Source organism: Cryptomeria japonica, chromosome 5 (assembly GCF_030272615.1).
Source record: "Cryptomeria japonica chromosome 5, Sugi_1.0, whole genome shotgun sequence".
NCBI classification, from domain to species: Eukaryota; Viridiplantae; Streptophyta; class Pinopsida; order Cupressales; family Cupressaceae; genus Cryptomeria; species Cryptomeria japonica.
In genome coordinates, this window is record NC_081409.1 from 698,938,173 (window position 1) to 698,960,526 (window position 22,354).

Sequence of the window (22,354 nt, forward strand, 5' to 3'; positions counted from 1 at the left end):
TGGAGAAGGTACATTGTTATGTGACAATTAACTTCAATGATTTACCCATAACTAAGAGTGTCTATATTTTTTTATTTTTTTAATTAAAAATACCATCCTCTATTTTATAAAGACCCATGGTTCCAATCTTCTAGTACTTGCAAATAAAACTATTTCAAACCCATTTTGGTAAATAATTTTTTAATTATAATTCAATTATTATAATAATATCATCATAAGATTAATATCAATATTTACATTATATTGTTAAATAATAAATATATTAATAATTATATTTATTTAAAAAATTATTATTAATTGTTATAAATATTAAAATAATATGTTAATTAAATTATAATCTACATTACATATTAATTATTATGAAATTTAAAAAAAATTAATTATTTGATATAGTGAACGATAATTAATTTTTCAACACAAATTTCTTAAAATAATATAATATTTTTTTTATTTCTATATTTATGACAATTCAAATTATATAAATAAAATTAATTATAAATTATAAATTTTCAACTCTTTTTCATTATTCTCTATAAATACTAACATGGATATATTGTAATAATTGTTCAACTAAAAATAATATTTATATTAAAAAATATTTCTTATTAATATTATGTAATTATAATTGATAATTTCATCTATATATTAATTTTTTAATAATCAATTGAAATTGACATTTTTTTTTTTTTTTATATTCACTATCGTGGAATCTGGAGGTGTCCTTGTCGAAGCAAGACTAATCCCCCAGTGTGTACGACCCACACACAGAGTTAACACAGCCGAGGACTCGAACTCAAGACCATGGGGAGCATACCCACGCCTCAAGTTGCGATCCACGACCAGGTGAGCTAAGGCCGAAGCCCTAAATTTATTATTTATTATTGAGATATATTCTTAATTATTAAATATTAAATTAATGAATAATTAATTAGATTTATTTATTTTATTATTAATGCTAAATTATTATTTTTTAATTTTTAAATATTAATGTTAATAATTATCATATTATATCAATGTTATATCATAATATTAAATCAATTCTATAATAATTAACTAGATTTATTTAGTTATGATTAATGCTAATTTTCTTATATTTTTATATACATATATAAAATTTATATTCACAGTTATTCTATTATATCAATATTATAAGGCAAGTACTCACCACTACGTGGCACTTGTTTTTCTTAGTATTAATCTATTAATTTTTTCACAAGTTTTTCTTTACTTCGAGTTTATTTTATTTTACTTTATTTTTATTTTTTTTAATGTTTATGACAAAATGCCTATACTCACTCTTAATATTAATATTAATATGTAAGAATTTTATAATATTTTTTTAGTTTATTTCAAATTTATTTTATTTTACTTATTTAAAGATCATATTCAAAACTCTTTAACAATTATTTTTTTATATTTATATTATTTACTTTTAACTTTTTATTGCAAGTTTGTTTTGTTTTACTCTAACAATATTATTTACTTTTTACGTTTTACTTCAAGATTATTTCGTTTTATTCTAAAATGTAAAAAAAAAATTTCCTCAATGTTTATGACAAAATGCCTATACTTACTCTTAATATTAATGTAAGAATTTTTTTAAAAATCATTAATTTTAAGATTATTTTATTATATATATATTATTTACTTTAAATTTTATTGAATTTACCAAAAATTTGTTTACTTTAATTTTTAAAGATAATATTCAAAATTATTTAAATTTTTTTATTATATTTGTTGGCATTGTGTTGTCATTGATGTCAATCGGTATAGGAGTACCTATCGGCATGAGAGATGTATGTGCAACTCTGTCAAGAAGGAGTATAGGTTGAGATATCTTGGATATCACCTTGTGTTGCAGAACACCGGTTAGGTAAGGAAGATGACCCCGAGAGTCACCAGTACACGGGTTAGTGTCTGACTTGTGTGGATAAGATGGTAAGGTGATCAATATCGATATACTATATCACCGGTAAGGAAAGGATGTCAACTAGTAAGTGATGGGTTGACATGGGGAAATCTCATCAACCAAGTGAGTGGTTGTCAGCCTGCAAAGGTCATGACTAGTGTACAAGAAGGATAGTCAAGGTGTTTGAGCGGTTGTTTATGATGAAGAGGAAGAATGTTACCTGAATCACATCAACACTGGAGTAGAAGAATGAAAAGGTATTATGCTGTAAGGTTGCAGGACAACAGGACTCCCACCTGATGAAGATGCAGTCACCATATGAAGAGATGACTGACAATGAATGTGCCCACACCGGATCACATGTGCCTGTTTGAAGATATGTTGCACAAACAGGGAAGCCACATGAGTACATTGCAGAATGCAGATGTCAAGATGCCACTCCACCAGCAAGTGGAACTTATCTCTAGGTATGCATGGTGTGCATCATGATTCTTTGAGATAAGAGAGAAGAGGTAAAGGCATGTTGAAATGCCGGTACAAAAGGAATGTGATGTGTTTGTCATCTTGACAAACCGATTGTGATATGGTCCTACCTAATCAAGGAGAAGACAAGGCTGAGAAGATGCAAACAGAGGAAGTGGCCTGACTGAAGATGGTGTCAGGCGAAGGTTGATGACAGAGTGTCATCAAGAAGGTTTATCGGTATGTAAGTCCATCGGTAATATGTGCAAGGTGCAACTGCAAATGTCTTCCCACCTTGTGGGAATGAGCATGCTCAAGAGAGACATGTCTAATGACCGGTCAAGGTGTTCCATCGACAGTTCAACAGAGAGCAGACATGATAAGTTAACCAATAGAGTGTGAGATACTGGCAGGGTTTGTATACCAGCAGAGAAGAGAAACCGGTAGATGTGTTTGGTCAGTGATCCTATCTGGACCGACATGAAGTGTCAAGTTGACAGTTGGTCGACATGGATGCCACTTGGAGTCAAGGTGGCGAACTTGCATTTGCATAAAGATAGAATGTACACGAACAGGGTAGTTGTAGGGTTGGTCGACATTAATGGTAGATCCCACAAATCATAGGACATGTTGCAAAGCTGTTGTAGGGGTTTGAGGCTCAAGGACTGGAGGACAACAACAAGCCAGCTAAGAGTGATTGAGGAGATCAAGGTAGATGAAGGAAATAGTAGAACCAAATCTTGGTGTTTAACCAAGAGACCGGTCGGTAGGGTAAAAAGTAGATCACCAAAGATGGAAGGTATGATCTAGGAGGCGCGTAAATGGCGGAGTTGTGCAACTGGCAGTTTGGAAGATCAAATCAGACAGGATCTGATTGGATTTGGTTTGCCTCGAGGATGGTGAAGAAACCCTAACCACCTAGAATTTGAATTGGCTTTCGGCAGGAAAACCAGTCTATAAATATGAAGGCAAAAGACATTATTAGGTGCTGCTGCTAAAGAGAAGAAATATATTGTTCTATTGCAAAGTGACTAAGTGTCACTTCTGCATGTGAGAGAAAACCAGTCGAGTGCTTAGAGAGTATCTGAGATAAGAGGGAGAGTGAAGAGCAGAACCGGTAGTGGTTATACTGGTAGAGAAAGAGTGAAGAGAGCTACAGAGAAGGCAGACAGTGGATCAATAGATTTTAGCATTGGTAAAGTGCAGAGCAGTGAGGAGGAGATCCTACAGAGAAGAAGAGCAAAAGAGGTGTACTGACAGAGAAGAAACAAGTGAAGAGCAGTAAGAGAAGTGAGTCAGTGTTGCAGAGAAGGTATCTCACCAGCAGAGTAAGGTATATGAAATGGTTGCAAGATTCACTTATAACAAGATAACTACTTTTGTATTTGAAGTTTACTTTAAGAACACTGAGTTGTAGCTTGGTGCAGGGGTTGGTGCCCTAAAGTCAGGGGTCGGTGCTCCTTTGAGTTGTAGTCCATAAAGTCAGGGGTTGGTGCCCTAAACTTTGTAACAATGTTTTCATTGTGAGGCTGGATTGGAGCAGTAGTCTCCAGCAGCATTTCTCACCGAGGTTTTTCCCATCTTGGGTTTTCCTCATATATATTGGTGTTATGTGATGTTCCTTGTGTGATTGCTCTTTTGTAGATCCCCCTACTAATCGGTAAGTCTACATATAGTTAGATCTATTAACCGGTATGCTCACAAAGGACAACAAAAGAGAAAAGTTTGAGAACCACTAATTCACCCCCCTCTCAGTGGTGCATTGTGTCTAACAATATTTATATTACTTTCTTTAATTTTTTTTTAACTTGTTGAAAAATTATTTATTTTACTTATTTAAAGAACATAGTCAATTTATATATTAAACTAAAATAATATAATTAAATTAACCTTAGTAAAATATACTTTTATATTATCCACAAATTTCTAATTCCTAATTTTTACCATCCATATTTTTTTCTTTGTAACAAAATTTTGATTTGCAAAAAATTAACTTGACTTTTGGTATAGCATTCACATTTGTATATAGTGAATTCAGAAGGAGGAAAACCCACTATATCATTGACCTAAACCTACTCTAATTGAAACACCACGTTAATATTAAAACTACTCCACAATACGTAACTTCATCTCATCATGTAAATAGGTAGGTGGCATCTTTAGACTTAACAAAAAGAGTAACCCAGACCGCCGGAAGCTTGAGCCACGAAAATTTTCTGACAGCCACAGTTTTTTATGGTAACTGCTAAAAAGTCTCAGGCATGAGTCACTTTCGGTGGGCTATGCCCACGTTAAATAGCCTATCAGTTAAAAATTATGTGTATGGAGGGCTTTTGAAGTATTCATCTTTTTATATTTTGAAGATAACATTGTTAATTGATGGTATCAAATTATGTGTATGAAAGACCTAAAGGTATTTATCTTTTTCTATATTATTGAAGATAAAATTGTTAATTGATGCTATTAAAAATATTTTATCATCAATTAACAATTTTATCTTCAATAATATGGAAAGATGAATATCTCGAAGTCCTCCGAAAAAGTATTTATTTTTTGCAATTATAAATATTTTATAGGTGGCAGTCTAATTTAAGTATTGGGTGTATTCTAATCATTATGTGTGGTTTAGTACTTATATTTTAGATTGATTTTTTCAACACAACATTTCATAAATGGTGAATTAGCATGTTTGGTTGTAATACACACACAATAAAATATCTTTAAGGTGGTTGTCTAACTTAAGTATTGTATGTACTCGCATAGTTTGAACTTATATTATGGAATGATTTTTTCAACACAACATTAGATAAATGATCAATTAATATGTTTGATCTCTCTCTCTCTCTCTCTCTCTCTCTCTCTCTCTCTCTCTCTACACACACACACACATCTGTGTGTATCTCTATGTATATATATAAAATAAAATGTCTTTTAGGTGGTAGTCTAACTTAGGTATTGGGTGTATTCTAGTTATTATGAATAGTTTAACACTTATATTTTGGAATATTTTTTTCAACACAACAATTGATAAATGGTTAATTAGCATTTTTTTTTGTTACACATACACACATGTTAAACGAAATATCTTTTAGGTGGTAGTCTAATTTAGATATTGGCTATATTCAAATCATTATGCATAGTTTAACACTTATTTTTTGGAATGATTTTTTCACACATTTGATAAATGATCAATTAGCATGTTTGATTGTTTTTAATAAAATAAGGTGGAAAAAAGGTCTCACATCCAATGAGTTATGGAAGCAACTTTGTAGACACTTAAATTTGACTAATTAATTTAATCAAATTGAATTCCCTTGGCTTCTTGTATTAATTGAATAATCCATATTATTTAATTAAATATGACATCCCTTTTGGCTAAATTAATTAATTTAATAAAGCCATGTCCAATTAATTGATTAATTAACCCCTCTTTTCTCTTCTTCAACTAAATAAAATAATGTTATTATTTTATTTAGTTCATGTAACCTTTTTCCTCCTTTTAATTCAAATAATTCAATTGAGTCACATGCCTCCTAACTTTAACCCCTCTTCTAACCTAACCCATAGCCTAGCCCTTGGGTTATAACCAACCCTATCCTTTCCAACCTCCTCCCCCTCACATGTGTGTGCACATTCCCATTTTCCTAATATTTAGGAAATTGAAATCAATTTTGGGTGGTCATCTCCCAAAATTGATACGTGTCTTTGAGGAAACATGTCATGCCTCTTTTTGATATTTGTCCTCCTTGAAAACACTTGTCACTCTTGGTTGAGCCACTTTCCCTCTTTAAGGACAAGTGTGGAATCCATAGGGGCTTCACTGGCTAGGCAATATTATATCATGTGCATTTATATTGGGGGGTTTAATATCCCAAAAAACAAAACCAATATATTGCTTATCTAATGAAAATAAGGGGCTTTTTAATTTGGGCTATGTATTGGGAGGGGGTGACAAAAAATGAGTTTAAGGCAATATTTTTTGAAAAAAGGGGGATTCTTTAGTATGTCATGACTGCATGTGATATAACCCAGGTTCACTAAGTGAAGCCCCCATGGTGGAATCCCATTCCACATGGCACCTTGAGGATTGTAGGAAGATGAATAAAATGTTTAAGTATCAGAGCATCACATTAACTGCATGAACATATGACAAAGTGAGAAAGAAAAAATGAACATTTAAGCACATAGACTGAAACACAAATGCACAAAATTCACCACATAACACAATATTTTTCTTGAGTGGAAAAACCCTCATGGGGTATTAAAAACACTCGTAAAATTGTTCTTTTATTCATTCAAAGAGAACCAACTCTGTAACAATGGTGGAGCACCAACTCAACACCTGAATTCAGAAGCACCAACTTCCATAGGAGCACCAACTCCCTTACATAATTTCTCAATAACCAATGTAGACTGTTAGGACCTTATAAATGCAATGCAATGTTTTTATAGTCACAAAATATCAACAGTGTACAATAAAATAATCTGCATTATAGCCTATTACAACATGAACTATGTATGCCAGTACCAAATTATAAACACTCTAAAATATGAAAGTATTATCTGTATAGAACCAGATAAATAAAACAATTTCAACATACTTCTTTCTTATTTCGAAATACAAAAGTATCTTCTTTAGAAACCCTTATAAATTTTCAAGACTTTGTTACATCACATAAAACTCGTAACAAAGTAATGGCAAAGAGGCATACATTTATATAATGGAAAGAATAAAAACCTTGTTTACATTTTACAAACCCTTATTCAAAAATTTGAAACCCTTGAGTTAAGCAGGGTTTGTTCAAACTCAAAAAATGCAGTTGAAACAAAAACTGTATTTCAAAACCTTTTAAAAAATAACCAGAAACTGAAAGAAAATTTCTTCATTTTTTACTTTCCAAAGAATGGCCTACAACATTTACTTATTCAAAGTAACTGGAACCCAAAGATAACATTTTATCTTTTTCACTTTCAAGAAGAGAATCTTTTTTTATTTTTTACCATGAAGAAACAAGAAAAGATTGTTCAGATTTTACCTTGTTCATGGTGGCTTAAAACTTAAACAACATCTCATAAAATCCTTCTTTACCTCCATTTCCATCTTGTTCACAAACCACCTCATCATTCTCCTTTCTTCACTATCTATCATACTACTGGCTCGAGAAAAAACCACCATTGGAGATTCCAAAAAAAAAACTAATCACAGTAAGAAAATATGGCGGCTAGGGTTTGTTCGAACAGAACAAAATGATAAAACCATTTAATTTGCCTTATTTACCTTACAATAATTTGAGTCCTTAATGATATTGAATAATCATTTCAAATCCTCTATCAAATAATGTTAAAATCATTTGGAATACGAATGAAACCGACATAATAATCATTCAATCAAATACCAAACCATTTCCACATCATGTTGTCCAACTCACAATCCACGTGAGCTATTGAAACAAAGTAATCTGAGCTATCCATTTGACTGTCCAAGTCAAGTTTCAATGTGTAACATGGGTGTGTGCACCAAGATGGTGTGCAAAAAAATGGTCACATACCAAAAAAAACTTGAAAAAACAGAAACGGCGTTCACGGTTTTAAAATTTCAAAATACTCCGTACACGGTTAGGTTCGTTATGGCTGAGCCTAAAGGGCCAAAGCCATGTATGGGATCCTTTAGGAAATAAGACTGCATACACGGTCCTTTAGGAACTAGGACCTCGTACATGGTCTTAGTTCCTAAAGGATCGTGTACGCGGTCCTTGCTAATAAATTATTTTTTTAAACTATCGACTATAACTTTTTTACCCCGCTGTCGAGAAGGAGTTTAGGCATGTTTTACCCTCCAAACCATGCACGGGTTCGATTTATTCACACCCAATTGCCATGGAAAGAGGTTAGTTATGCATTTTTTTTGTTTTTCTTGCACATTTGATAAATTTTATTTACGTTTTCAATTTAAATTCGTTGATTTTGATTAGTTTTTTTTAATTTTTTGTTACCAATATTAGATTCTGAAAATCCAGAACCACAACAAGACGCACCTCAAAACCCATAGAAAAACCCACAACAATACCCATAGCAAACACCTCTAGCTCCTCCTTTAGACCGTACAACAACTACACGAGAGGAATTGCTTAATCAGTTAGGGCAAAACACTGCTAAAATAACTAGAATGATTAATAGATTGAAAACATCTAAGCTTGAGCATGATTTATCCCTTGCCATTAGCCTAGAAACATTGGCTAGTAGTGCCACTGCAGTTTTGAGTTAGATTACAAAATGGGGAAACTATAGGGATAGGTGTTGCACTTATTATGCTGATGGGTTATCATATGATGCAGTGAAAAAAAAAGAAAAAAGAAGTAAAGCACAAATATGTGCTCTTTTTGTTGATCCTAGAACTGGTGAGTCCTTACGTCTTAATACGTAGAGGTTTCCCATACATTGGTGTACCAATGTGCTGATGAAGAATCTTTTTTGGAATAGGTGGTGGATGGTCTTTGATGAACCACCTTGTAATAATTTTGAGGTTCCATTATATTTTTTGAGGAAAGTATATTGTGAGTTTGTCCTCAATGAGCGACCTAATTATTTTGATATGAGAGAGTTCCATGGTAGAGATGGCGGCTTTGCCCAAGATAGACCTGGATCCCATAGGGTATTAGACCCATATAGTCATCATCCCCTAGCACCCAAACCCAAGGTGCATGCGACAGTCCCAGTAGCCCTGAAAGAGTCGATGGAGCTACAGACTCTTCAGGGGGCCACAACATTGAATGATGTGATCATCCAACATGGGACACAGTTAGCACACCCTCTTGGCCTAGACAATGATCCATTAGATGAGGCAGCTAGTGCTGGTTAGCCCATTGAGCATGTGTGTTCCACTGTCTCAAGAATATGCACAAGGATGGATGTCGAGGTCAGTACAGATGGTTCCACATCCCATCTATGCATGATTTGTGGGAGTAGATGTCAAACCCGTACGACTGAGGATATGGCACCGACAGATGAATTGATGGACATGTTGTTTGCTAGTCAGTCGCAGACACATGTGTGTTGATTTGAATTCACAATATTTAATTTATCAGTCACTTAAAATTTGTAATTGTAAATGAATTCTCATTTATAGATCAATTTAAATTGATACAAACAATATGCATTTTAGGATGCAGCAGTAGGTGTTAATACACCATCTGATATTCCTCCCGCAGTTATTGCAGTTGCAACTTTGACGCCTGGGGTATAAATTTTGTAAAATTTTAAAATAGAATAGTACTTTGAATTCAAAAAAAATTATAAGATATACTAACTCTCTTTAGTTCTTGACAATGTTTTGTTTTGTAGGTGTTGACAGGGGACCAAATGTCCCACATTGATGATGTCACACTCTGAGTAATCGATTTTGGCCTACAAAGCTATGCGGTATCATATTTTGTACACCTTATTTTATGTATTCTTTTGATGGAATAAGCAAGTCATTTAATTTTAGATTTGTTAAATTATGTTTAATATTATCTACTATTATCTCTTGGGTTAATTTTGTTTGTTTTAGGGTACCCCCTCCGTGTCTAGGCCTCGTCCTCAACGAAAGAATCCTCGACGACGCCTAAACATGGGAAGAAGGTAATTGAACACATTTTTAATTGTACAATTGTTTGAAAAGGTTGAAATTGTCTTAGTTAGAATTTGTAGATTGATTAGTGTTTTTTGTTTGTTTTATATACAATGACCATTGGGCTTTGTAGATTTGTTGAATGCACCTGATACGTCCAAGGATCGAGAGAGGGTAGAGGTATGTATCTCTACTTTATTTTCTTGATTTGATGATTATATGCACGTGTACATGTGAACTTGTGATAAATTATAATCTTATCATTTTTCATATAGGAAATATCCATAGCCACTTCATTAATGGTGAGCCCTCCTCCATGTACTGGAGAAGCATTTCGTGATCTGGTACACTTTTGTTTTATATATTACATTAATTGTATTTAACCTACAATACTTATCATTATATTAATTTTATTTAATCTTTAATCATTTTTTGTATAGGTAATATCCACAACTACTCTATCAATGGTGAGCACTCCTCAGACTACTGGAGAAGCATCTGAGGCTTCAGTACAATTTTGTTCTCTATATTGTAGATTTTTAGTGTTTTTGGTCTATATATGTTAGTACTTTGTATTAATTGATTTTAATCTACAATAGGCCCCTACGCAATTTGGCTATAACTTGGACCCTTTCAAGTTTGTGTTTAAGAAAATTCCTAAGATCGACAAGGAGAAGAGAAAGAAGACAATAGATCCTAGATCAACAAATGAGGTAATCTACATTTCAATTGCAAAGAAATTGTGGTTAAATGCATAGTTATGTTGATAATTGTGAACTATTTTCTACAAAAGGATTCTAACTTGGCTTTTGAATTGTGGTTGTACAACCATCTACAAAGTCGCGTATTGCATCAAAGAGGCTCGATTTTGATGATTCACCACAAGTATAGGATCATATAGTGTTACTTGTTGTTAGTGAATGACTAATACATGTAGATATATTTTACTTTTTTATTGTATATCGATTTGGACATGGCATATACCACATTTTTGTAAAACTTGTATTGACTTGGCATATCTGTCTTTTTTGATATATACAAATTTTGATATTCGATCCAATAAATGTGTATTGTGTTCATTATTGTGCATTTCGTTGATATTGATAGGTATATTCGATACATATAGAATTTGTTCATTGTGTTGCTTACTGTGCATTTTGATATATATAAATGATTATTTATAAAGAATTTGTTCAGTGTATTTGGTGGCTGCCCTTTTATAAAGTTAAATGAATATTTGCCTATGTAATCAACAATATGAATATAAACAACAAAATATATGATATAAAGCATTGCAATTGTGGAATATGATTTGATAAGCTTTGTAAAATATTGAATTAGCCCTACAAAACTTCTTGTTTTAATCAAAATGAAATTCAATGGTAATGGTTAGATTCGATCCGTGGTAATGATCATTGGATGCTTTTGATTCCTTTCATCAAATTTCAGTTTTTGTCTTGTTTTCCATTTTTTTTATATAAATAAGGTGATTTGGGACTAATAATGATCATTTGAAATCATTCGTGAAAGTTTGGGGTCATTTGGATAAAAGATGTAAAAGTTGCATAGTTGTTGTCAAAGTTGTCAATGTTGTCAAAGTTTCATCGTGGGCACAAACCAACATCACGAGCATGTTTGGGTGGGAAGGTTTATGTTATGCATGCTCCTATTATTCCTCCCAATGCATCAGAACATCGAGAGCCATACCTTATCGGTGCGATCTCTCAAGTGCCTTGAGTCCAAAAAATTGTCAAACTTTGACATACTATTTCTCGCAATCTAGGATGCATATGATCAATCTGTTTGAACCTGTAGGGTCATGTGAGGCTCATATACAATGACCTATGTTGGTTTCTGACGACTTGGAGCCATTTTCAAATGGTAGCACTTTTTCACCTGTTGCAAAAACTGTCAGTGGCATGCAATGCAAAGTTTCAAGATAGGCTAGATTTGATTCTGTTTGTTGTGGGCACAAAACAACATCATGAGAACATATGGGTGGGTAGGTTTATGCTAGGCATGCTATTGGTGTGCCTCCCAATGCATCGAAACCTCGAGAGCCATACCCTACCGATGCGATCTCTCAAGTGCTCTAAGTCCAAAAAATTATCAAACTTTGACGGACTATTTCTTGCAATGCAAGATGCATATTGTAGTCACATAAATCTGTCCACTTAATTAAATGAATACTTAGTATTTATTTGATTATTTAACCATCAATTAATGAATTAATTAAATTAATATTTAATTAATTCATCTTAACCCTCTTCTCCTATTAATTAAATAAATTATTCAATTTATTTGATTTAATTCACTTAACCAAATTCAGACCATTAGTTAAATAAATAAATCATATTTGTTTAATTAAATACTCTCTCACATTTAAATAAATTAATATTTATTTAAATCCCACCTCTCACATTTAAATAAATTAACATTTATTTAAATCACCTTTATCCTCCCCCCACTTGTATTTTCCTACAAATGCAAGTTGCACAATTATTTTAAATAAATAATTTATTTAAATCACCTTTATCCTCCACCCACTTGTATTTTCCTACAAAAGCAAGTTGCACAACTATTTTAAATAAATTATTTATTTAAAATCCTATTTATCCTCACCCACTTGAAACCTTTAATGGTTTCCCTTAAAGTATTCAAACTTGATGGCTTCCTTCTATAGTCTTCTTAAGACTTTAATGGTTTTCCTTAAAGTCTTCAAGCCTTTAATGGTTTCCCTCAAAGTCTTCAAGCATTTTAATGCTTTATCTTCATTTTTCTCATTTAAATAAATTAATATTTATTTGAATATTTATCCAAATGCAAATTACACCATTTAATTGAAATAAATGATTTTATTTTAATTGAAAATACCAAAATTTCTCCCACTTGCATTTTCCTACAAAATCCACTTGCATGCCTAAACCCCTTCTAGAATTTTCTAATCACTTCTAAATAACCTAACCCCTTCTCTAAACTTTGTCACATTCCTAAGCAAAAGGGAAGTCACTTCTCAAACCCTCAAAGTCTTTGATAACCATTAAAGGCTTTCAACCTTCAACCACTAAATGACTCAAAGTCTTTGATAACCATTGAAGGCTTTCAACCTTCAGCCACTTAATCCCCAAAGTCTCCAATAACCATTAATGGTTACCTCAAACCCTCCCACATGGTTAAAACATTTGTTTTGACTCAACCTCTACCCAACCCAAAGCTCTCATCAGGCCATTAATGCTTTGACCGTGATTATCTCTTAAACATTTGCACAAAGGTTTATCCTTGGATTAACTCTTAATCCAGTGGGTAATCTTAATTTGGACTTGACCCTTAGCCTCTAGATAACCATGAGGTCTTCTCAGGCCTTTAATGCCTCCAACCTCTTCTCTCAACCCAATCCTATGTTGACACTTGTCACCATTTTATTGGTGCCAATTGTGCACATGGATCCCCAACTTTCAAACTTGGCCCTTGATTAAACCATTCAATCTTAACCCTTAATTTCCCCATTTCTTCTATAAATAGAACCCTTCTCCTCAAGCAAAAAGGAGAGGAAGCATTAGAGTATTGTTGTTATACTGGCATTAGCATAGAGCTTTTTCATAGCATCACTATCTACTCTTGCATAGTATTTGCTTATCATATTCAACCATCTTGAATCTCCATATGGCATCCATGGATAGTGCTAAAAGCTGAGAGCTACACTCATTTGGGACTTGGAGAGGAGAGGAACAAGGGAGGAGCAACTATGAGCATCTTGATTAGCTATTTTACTCTATGTTTATATGCTTTCTATTTCATGCTTAATATCTCTCTTGATATGCCTGTTTAGGATAATCTTTTGTTGCTAACACTAACGTTTGTTTCTTGTGCTCTTGTGTGTGTTGCCATCAAACAGATTTTCTAATCCTTTTTGCAGAGCATCATTTGGTGAACTCGACGTGAATCCAAACACCAAAAAGATCAACTTTTTTTTTTTTTTTAAACATGTTTGAATGTTGAAAATGTCACACAGGGTGCGCTTTTAACACTGTTTTGGTGCGTTTGACATTATTTTGGCGCTATTCACCCTGTTTCAGTGCTTTTGCCTTCTCTGTCTTTCCCTTTCTTTTAGTGTGTTTGTGTTAAATAGCGCCTCTGTTCAAACGCAGACTAGCGCTATTGTAACAGAACGTTGTACAAATCACCTTGTAACCAAAAAAAAATTAAAAAATTAGGCTTGTAGAAGCCCACCAAATAGGCGGATTTTACTAACTATTTTTCTCTTTTGTGCAGATTTAAATTAGATTAAAAAGTAGATTTATATTTCTTACTAACTTGTTTTTGAAGTTGGTTTTAAAAAAATGAATTCACTTTTTATTTTGGTTTAAAATTAACTTCACATTTCAAATTTGGGCTTTTAAAAAAAGAATCACACATTTGTTTGGGGCTCTTAAAAAGAATTTCATTGTTCCAAGGTAAAAAGAACCACAAACTTATACAAAACAACTTTATTCATTGCAAGTTAGGGATACATTTTGTTTTGGTGCTTAAAATCAACAAAACAAATTTTCTTTCTTACATCAAACTTAAAAATCACAAGCCACACTTCAATTTTTGGGCAAATAAAAAGAACAATCCACTTGTTTTGATTTTTGCAAAAACAAATTTTACTTCAAGCAAACGTGTTTTTCATTAAGTTGACCAGGATTTTCGAATTCTAGGTTACAAAACACATTGCCTTTGAAGTTAAAAAGAACACCATGGCTCTTGGAGCAACATCTCCAAATAGTTAGATCACATTTGTAATGGTGGATTAAAAAGAACAAGTGTCTTTCGTACTTGGCACACTTGTGCAAAAAGTCAGTCGAGTGGTCCTACCTCTAACACACACTATCCTCTCCCTTGGCTTTCGTGGTCCTAGGTGCAAGAGAAAAGTGTTAGTAACACTCAAATTTTATCTTTTTAAAAGAGGCCTGCCAAGGGATCGATACTCCTGGGAACGAACTCGAGCGGTAAATCCTTCGAGCTGCTATAGAAATCAGGTGAGAGCGAAAGCTGTAGCCTTGGGTATAGCTGTTCCTACAGTGTAACTGGCCGAAAGGACAAATGGGCCCCACCACCAGTTACAAGGCTCTTAAGTGAGTCACTACAGAATGAACTTATGTCCAAAAACATCAAACATGACTAAACACCTTTTAGTAGTAGCCCACCCGTTCTATTGATTGAGGATATTTGCGATATAATTTAGTGCAAGAGCATAGATGGTTTTGCTCCCAAGATACTCACCATACATATTTCCTTGAGTAGAAACATAGCTTTTTGAAAAGTCACTTGTGGCTTGATAAAAGTGGTGACTCCCCCATCATAGGGATCATCTATTGTTATGCTCGTGCAAGACTTAGTATATCACATCCTTACCTGCCACGGCAGGATTCATAAGGTATGTAGTACCAAAGTCGAAGAAATATCAAGATGTGGGCTAAATTTATCACAACTGGCCATTTGACCTTAGGGATAAAAAGTGTTTGAAGTGTGTTCGTTTTAAAGACCAAGTGCAAATTGAGCCGACTTCAGGCTTTGGAAATACACCTTAAAATACATCTAAAGGAAGGGTCATATACAAATCCAAAGATTGGGTTGATCTAGACCCATACTCATTTGTGCCTTTGGGGCAACATTCTTGTGTTTGTGTGCTTGCTTTGTTTTCTTGTCAAAGAAAAATCAGAAAATCACTTCCCAAAAACAAAGTATTCATCCAACCAAACATCTTTCAAAAACAACCAAAAACATCAAAAACAAAGTGCAAACAACAAAAGAGTCAAAAATTTTATGACCATTCTTCACATCTTGCGAAAGAAGAAGCGTCATCAAAATATCAACTTGAAAAGAAGACAATTAAGCTCAAAGGCTTTGATCAAACGAAGGAAATTCTTCTATATCAATAGACAAATCTTTGTCTCCCATAGAGTTTTCTTGCGTCACATGTGTCTCTATCTTCAAGGCAAAACAAACGAATTTGATTCCAAATCATTGAACCGCAGAGCTTTTATGCAATATAGAGCTCTGAGTTATCACAAAAACCAAGGAGGAAAGATTAATCCCAACTTCTTCCCAAACGTCTGTATCACATACAACACAGCTCGAGAAATACCACCAACACCCGAAAGGGAAGAGATAGAGTTTGTCCCATTTATAACACAAAGTTTTTATTGAAGTTGAAAACATTTTCATCCATCATCTCACTCATACATCATCACTTCATCATCAATCCGTCCCAACTCTCAAAACATTAAGAGGTTCTTGTGCCAAGTTCTCTTTTAGATATTGCTTGGAATCAAACGCATCACATCACTTTTTAGATTGTTTCTACATCTAGGATAAGCTCATCCTAAGAGACACATCTACGCAGGTTAAAACTAGTTCATGAGTGAATCCTCTCATTACCAGGTAGTTAAATTTGTAACACATCTCAGATTTCTCTACACCTTATCACATCCAACCTTATCAAAACAAGCAATCAATTCAAAGAAGGAATTTCGGTTACATCTACCTTAAAAGTGCTAGAGATCTACATGCAACACAAATCACCAACCATCAATCTTTCATTTCATCAAACAACTCATCATCATCTTCAATCAACTTCAACAAAAGCTTGCAAGCAAAATGGCTCAAACCCGATCACAGTCCAGGCAACGAGAAATAGAAAGGGAAGAAGAAAAAGAGGAAAATCTCAATGAATTTCAAGAAGCACTTGGAGGAAATGCAGATGATGAAAACCCAAGTACTTCCACTCCTACAACAATAGAAAGGGCTCAGCATAACCCTCTCTTTAACAGAATTTTTGACAAAATACTCAGGAGCAATGCGGATGCTCACTTCTTAAGACTCGCTCAAGAAGGAGCAAAACTCCCCTCTGACTTTGATCTTGCCCAATTAAGACAAGCATCAGAAAGACAAGGTCACCATGAAGAAGAAAGAGGTAGAGATCCCATCAGATATAACATTCCTCGAGGTAACCCACCACCTCCTCCTCCAAATGAAATGGAGATGTTGCGGCAACAAGTCGAGACTCTCACCCAACAGCTTCATAGTGGTGTCAAGATTAACCAATTCTCCCTCAATGACATCTGTCCCTATCCTTTTGACAGGGATCTTTACATGCCACCATTTCCACGAGGATTCGAAACACCCAAATTTGAAAAATATAGAGGAAAGGGAGATCCTCGTGATCATGTCAGAGAATTTCATTCCGCTTGTCTTGAAGTGGCATATGAAGACACTACCTAATGCGCCTTTTTCCCCAAAGCTTGGGAGGAACAACCACATCATGGTTTTCTCGACTACCAGGTGGCATTAGAACATTTGAGGAACTCATCCAGAAGTTCCTACCTCATTACTCTCATAACATTGAACGCGATGTCACCATGGCTGATCTATGCAACACCAAACAAAAACCAGGTGAGCAATTCTCAGTATTCCTGCAACGATGGCGTCAAATGTCTAGCAGATGTTCTCTTCAGTTACCTGACCGAGAACTAGTGGAAATATTCATTTCCAACTTAAACGAAGAAATGGAATTTCACCTGGATGTCAAAGACACAGACTCATTTAATGATATGATCACCAAGGGTTTAAAATGTGAACGGGCACTCATCAAGAAAGGACTCATCAAAATATTTAACGAACCAAAAGATGGTCCTCGCCCACGCTTCAACAGCGATAAACCAAACTTTTGGAATAAAAACAAGAATATTGTCAATAACGGGGTTGTGGATGCCAGGACTATCCAGAACGCACAACCTGTGGTTCGGTTTGCAGGACAAAATCCTCCACCTCAGAATAACACAAATGTTTCATCCAATCAAGGTCGCATCACATCTCATGATGAACCTAGACCTCGTCAGCAAAAACATAAACGCACATACACTCCCTTAGGGGAACCCATTGAAACAGTGTTGCGACAACTCATTTCTCAAAATTTGGTCACTCTACCTAAGATATCAAACTATGAGCCTCAAGTCAAACCCGCATGGTGGAGAGATACTGAACACTGTGAATTCCATCAAGGGAGAAGACACAAGACAAGTAATTGTCACTGATTGAAAGATCTCATTCAGGATCTTATTGATCGAGGAGAAATTGAAATTGAAGGACATGACCCAAAAACAACAAATAATGATCATCTGATGTTCAAAAATCCACTTCCATCACAAGATCAAAGGGGTCCTTCCACTTCTAGGCGAGGCACTGATACCATTGATTATACACAGGCTGCGTATAATTACACTGTAAATCATCTGTATGATGCCAATGAACAAGTTGCAACTATAACCTTCAAAAATCCCAAGTCAAATTGCAATGTTGTTACACGCCGCAACAAAGTTACCATAAAGGCAGCTCCACAAGGCACCACCTCCATCCCAAAGCAGTACAATCTTGTGGAACAATTAGACAAAACCCCTGCGCTTATATCCATTTTAGAGCTTTTGCGTCTATCGCCATCTCATAAAATTATCTTGGATCAAGCACTCCAAGAGGCGTCAGTCCCTGCAAATCTGAATACAGACCAATTTCAAGCCATGGTTGGAAGTCTAAAGTCATCACCTTGTCTCACTTTTTCCGAAAGTGACAACTCTTCCTTCCAGCAACCGCATAATGCCTCACTCCACATCGAAGGATTTATTAACCAGCATTGGATCAAGCGAGTCTTGATCGATAATGGAGCCGGCCTAAATATTTGTACACTGCAGTTGGTCACAGCATTGGGATATGCAGTAGAATCAGTGGATCCTCGTCAGAAGATCACAATCAAAGCCTATGACGATGCAGAGCGTTCATCCAAAGGAGCTGTGGTACTACCAATCCGAGTGGGCCCTGTGGTAAAGCACATCATCTGTCAGGTTCTGGACCTTCCTCTGCCATATAATCTATTGTTAGGAAGACCTTGGATACATGCCATGCAAGCCGTTCCATCTACCTACCATCAATGTATCAAGTTCCCACATAACAGTGTAGAGATCACAATCCTGGGTGATGCAAATCCCTTTGCATTTTGCCATAATATCAGCCATCAACCAGAGATTACTGTTCCTAATAATAGGGAAGCCATTTCCTCCACATCATATATAAGTCCTGCCTCTCTTGCCAGTTCAAACACCACTATACCGAAGCAAGAAAAGCTTAAAATGAAAGTAGTAGAGGAAGGTCCTGGGGAATACAACTTGAGTCAACTCTTTTGTGTGGGACAAATGCCCACTTCTCCTCGAACACATGGTTAACCACAACAGTTACTCCAACAACCCATAGTCACGCCAACATGTGCTTTGGCGCCTTTCATCCTTGGAAAGAGTCAAGAAGAAGAAACCCAAGATGAGGACTTGGCGGAATGGATCTATAAAGATCCCATCACCACTGATCTACCACAAGTTAAACTTCCTACGGATCAGTATGGCAAAGGCCTCCTCATTATGCAAAGAATGGGATATGATGGTCAGAGTGCTTTAGGATATTGCAAACAAGGACGACATGAACCTCTGCTGCCAGAATTAAAGCCCAAAGGTAATACATGCCTAGGCTTTGAGAAAGAAATCTTTCCTAAACTCAGATTCAAAGGAAAACCCAGCAAACCATTATGTCAACCTACTGCAAAAAGGACACCTTTCATCATTAAAGCAGCCTCAAGCACCATCCCAACTGCCCCACTGAGGCTCAAAACCCCAACATAGCCATCACCAATGCCAATCATCCCACCAAACGAACCAGTAATCCCATGAGCAGCACCATTAGTAGCAACAACTGTATCAGAACCCGCAATAGCATCCATGGCACCAGCAGTTCCAACAGAAGCCACTAAGTCAGCACTACCGATACTCCCCGTATTGGATTCTTTTATCCCCATCAAACTTCCTGCAGCACCGATCACTACAAAGGTACATCAACCAATCACACCTGCAGTATTTAACTCAAAAGACATCCCAGTATGGTATAGTAATCGGATGCTGGAAAGTGATTCAGAGACCGACTCACATGAGTGGGAATTTGATTCAGTACAACTTAACACTTCAGATGAGAAAGACACATCACTACCTCCACCACGCAAAGACATCCCTGTTTATGGAGAAGCACAGATACAGACCACTTGGGTTCCTGAGCTGGAAATGTCTTCCACAGACCCTATGTCTCATCCTATGCCTGATTCTGATAGGGAGAGTACCATCAATGACCTTCACCATAACATCTTAACCCTCACTGATACCTCTAACGAACTTAACCTAGTCGATGAAGTAATGCCCATTATCCACCCTGAACTCATCGAATGGAACCAACCAAATCCCCCATGCCTTGACTTCTTCCAAAACGATGAGGCCATCATTGACTTTTTGGAATTAAGGGATAACCTACCAAGCGGGGATCACAAAGCTGGATTCGCCATCGAACTTAATAGCGCAGCATACTTCGGGGCAGATGCCAAACCTTTCAGCTGCAAAAATATAACAATAAAACATGGATCTTTCAGTGAAAACCACATTGTGGCACTATTTGATTTGACAAAAGTAAAAAGAAAGAGCGTATCCAACGGTGAAAACCTCTCTGAGGCGCCTGAGGATGAAGGGTTTGACATTCTCCCTGATAATACACAACAGGAACGATCAACAATTCTCATCGAGGAAACCAAAGAGTACAATGTGGGGACTCTTGAAAATCCTCATATCATACATCTGGCATCTCTTCTCACTCCAGAGGAACAACCTAAATTTATAGAGTTCTTCCAGAAGCGTCAGATCAACTTCGCATGGTCATATGCAGACATGCCTGGGCTTGATCCTAATTTAGTCATGCATCACCTCACCGTCGCAGAAGGAGCCAAACCTGTCAAGCAGAAGCTTCGTAAGATGCATCCCCAGATTGCAGTGCTAGTCAAAACAAAACTCAAGAAACTCCTAGATGTTGGTTTCATCAGACCAATTGATTATGCAGAATGGATCTCCAATATTGTGCCAGTTGGCAAACCAAAAGGGGGCATCCGCATTTGTACTGACTTCAGAGATCTAAATAAGGCTTGTCCTAAGGATGACTTCCCCCTACCAAATATCGACATCATAGTGGATCTAACAGCGGGACATGCCATGCTTTCACTCATGGATGGCTTTTCAGGATACAATCATATAAAGATCGCACCAGAAGATCAACATAAGACAACCTTCACATGTCCATGGGGCACATATTGCTAGAATGTAATGCCTTTCGGCCTCAAGAATGCAGGAGCAACCTATCAAAGAGCAATGACCACCATCTTCCATGACATGATGCATACCATGATGAAAGATTATGTGGATGACTTACTAGCAAAATCACTCACCAGAAAAGGACATCTCCACATCTTAGATAAAATCTTTGATAGACTGGAACAATACCGTGTTCGACTCAACCCAAAGAAATGCGTCTTTGGAGTGACCTCCGGGAAGCTTCTAGGATACATTGTCTCAAGCAGAGGTATTGAGGTCGATCCAGCAAAGGTTAAGGCAATCATGGACATGCCACCTCCAAAGAATATCAGTCAGCTAAGGACCCTACAAGGACGACTTCAATCCATCCGAAGATTCATTGCACAATTGGCCGATAAGTGTCACCCATTTACACATCTGCTACACAAGAACATCCACTTTCAGTGGGATGCCCGATGCCAGCAAGCATTTCAGACGCTTAAAAACTATCTCATGAATCCACCATTGTTGATGCCACCAGATCCAAGTAGACCATTGTTACTCTATATCTCGGCAACAAGTACAGCATTAGGTGTATTACTGGCACAACATAATGCAGAAGGCAAAGAGTGTGATGTATACTACATCTCTCGCACACTAGTTGGCTATGAACTCAATTACACACCTATTGAGCGAGCTTGCCTAGCAGTGATCTTAGCAGCCACAAAATTGAGGCACTATCTGTTGACACACAAGGTACAACTCATTGCAAAGATTGATCCACTCAAGTATTTACTCAGCAAAGCAGCATTAACTGGTCGCTTGGCCAAATGGGGGATGATTCTAAGTGAATTTGACATCGAGTACGTGGACCGTAAAGCTATCAAAGGTCAAGTTATTGCAGATCAGTTGGCCGATGCACCTCTCATAGGCGATCATCCTCTTATTTCCAATTTTCCAGGCGAAGAGATATTCATGATCACAACAACACAACCATGGAAACTCTACTTTGATGGCTCGTACACTAGGCATGGCTCGGGGGCAGGCATTCTGTTTATCACACCTCAAGGTGATAGCATCCCGAAGTCTTACAGGCTCACATTTCCATGCACAAACAATATAGCCGAGTATGAGGCCTTGATCACAAGACTCAGGTTAGCCATCCAATGGAAATTACAAGAACTGCAAGTA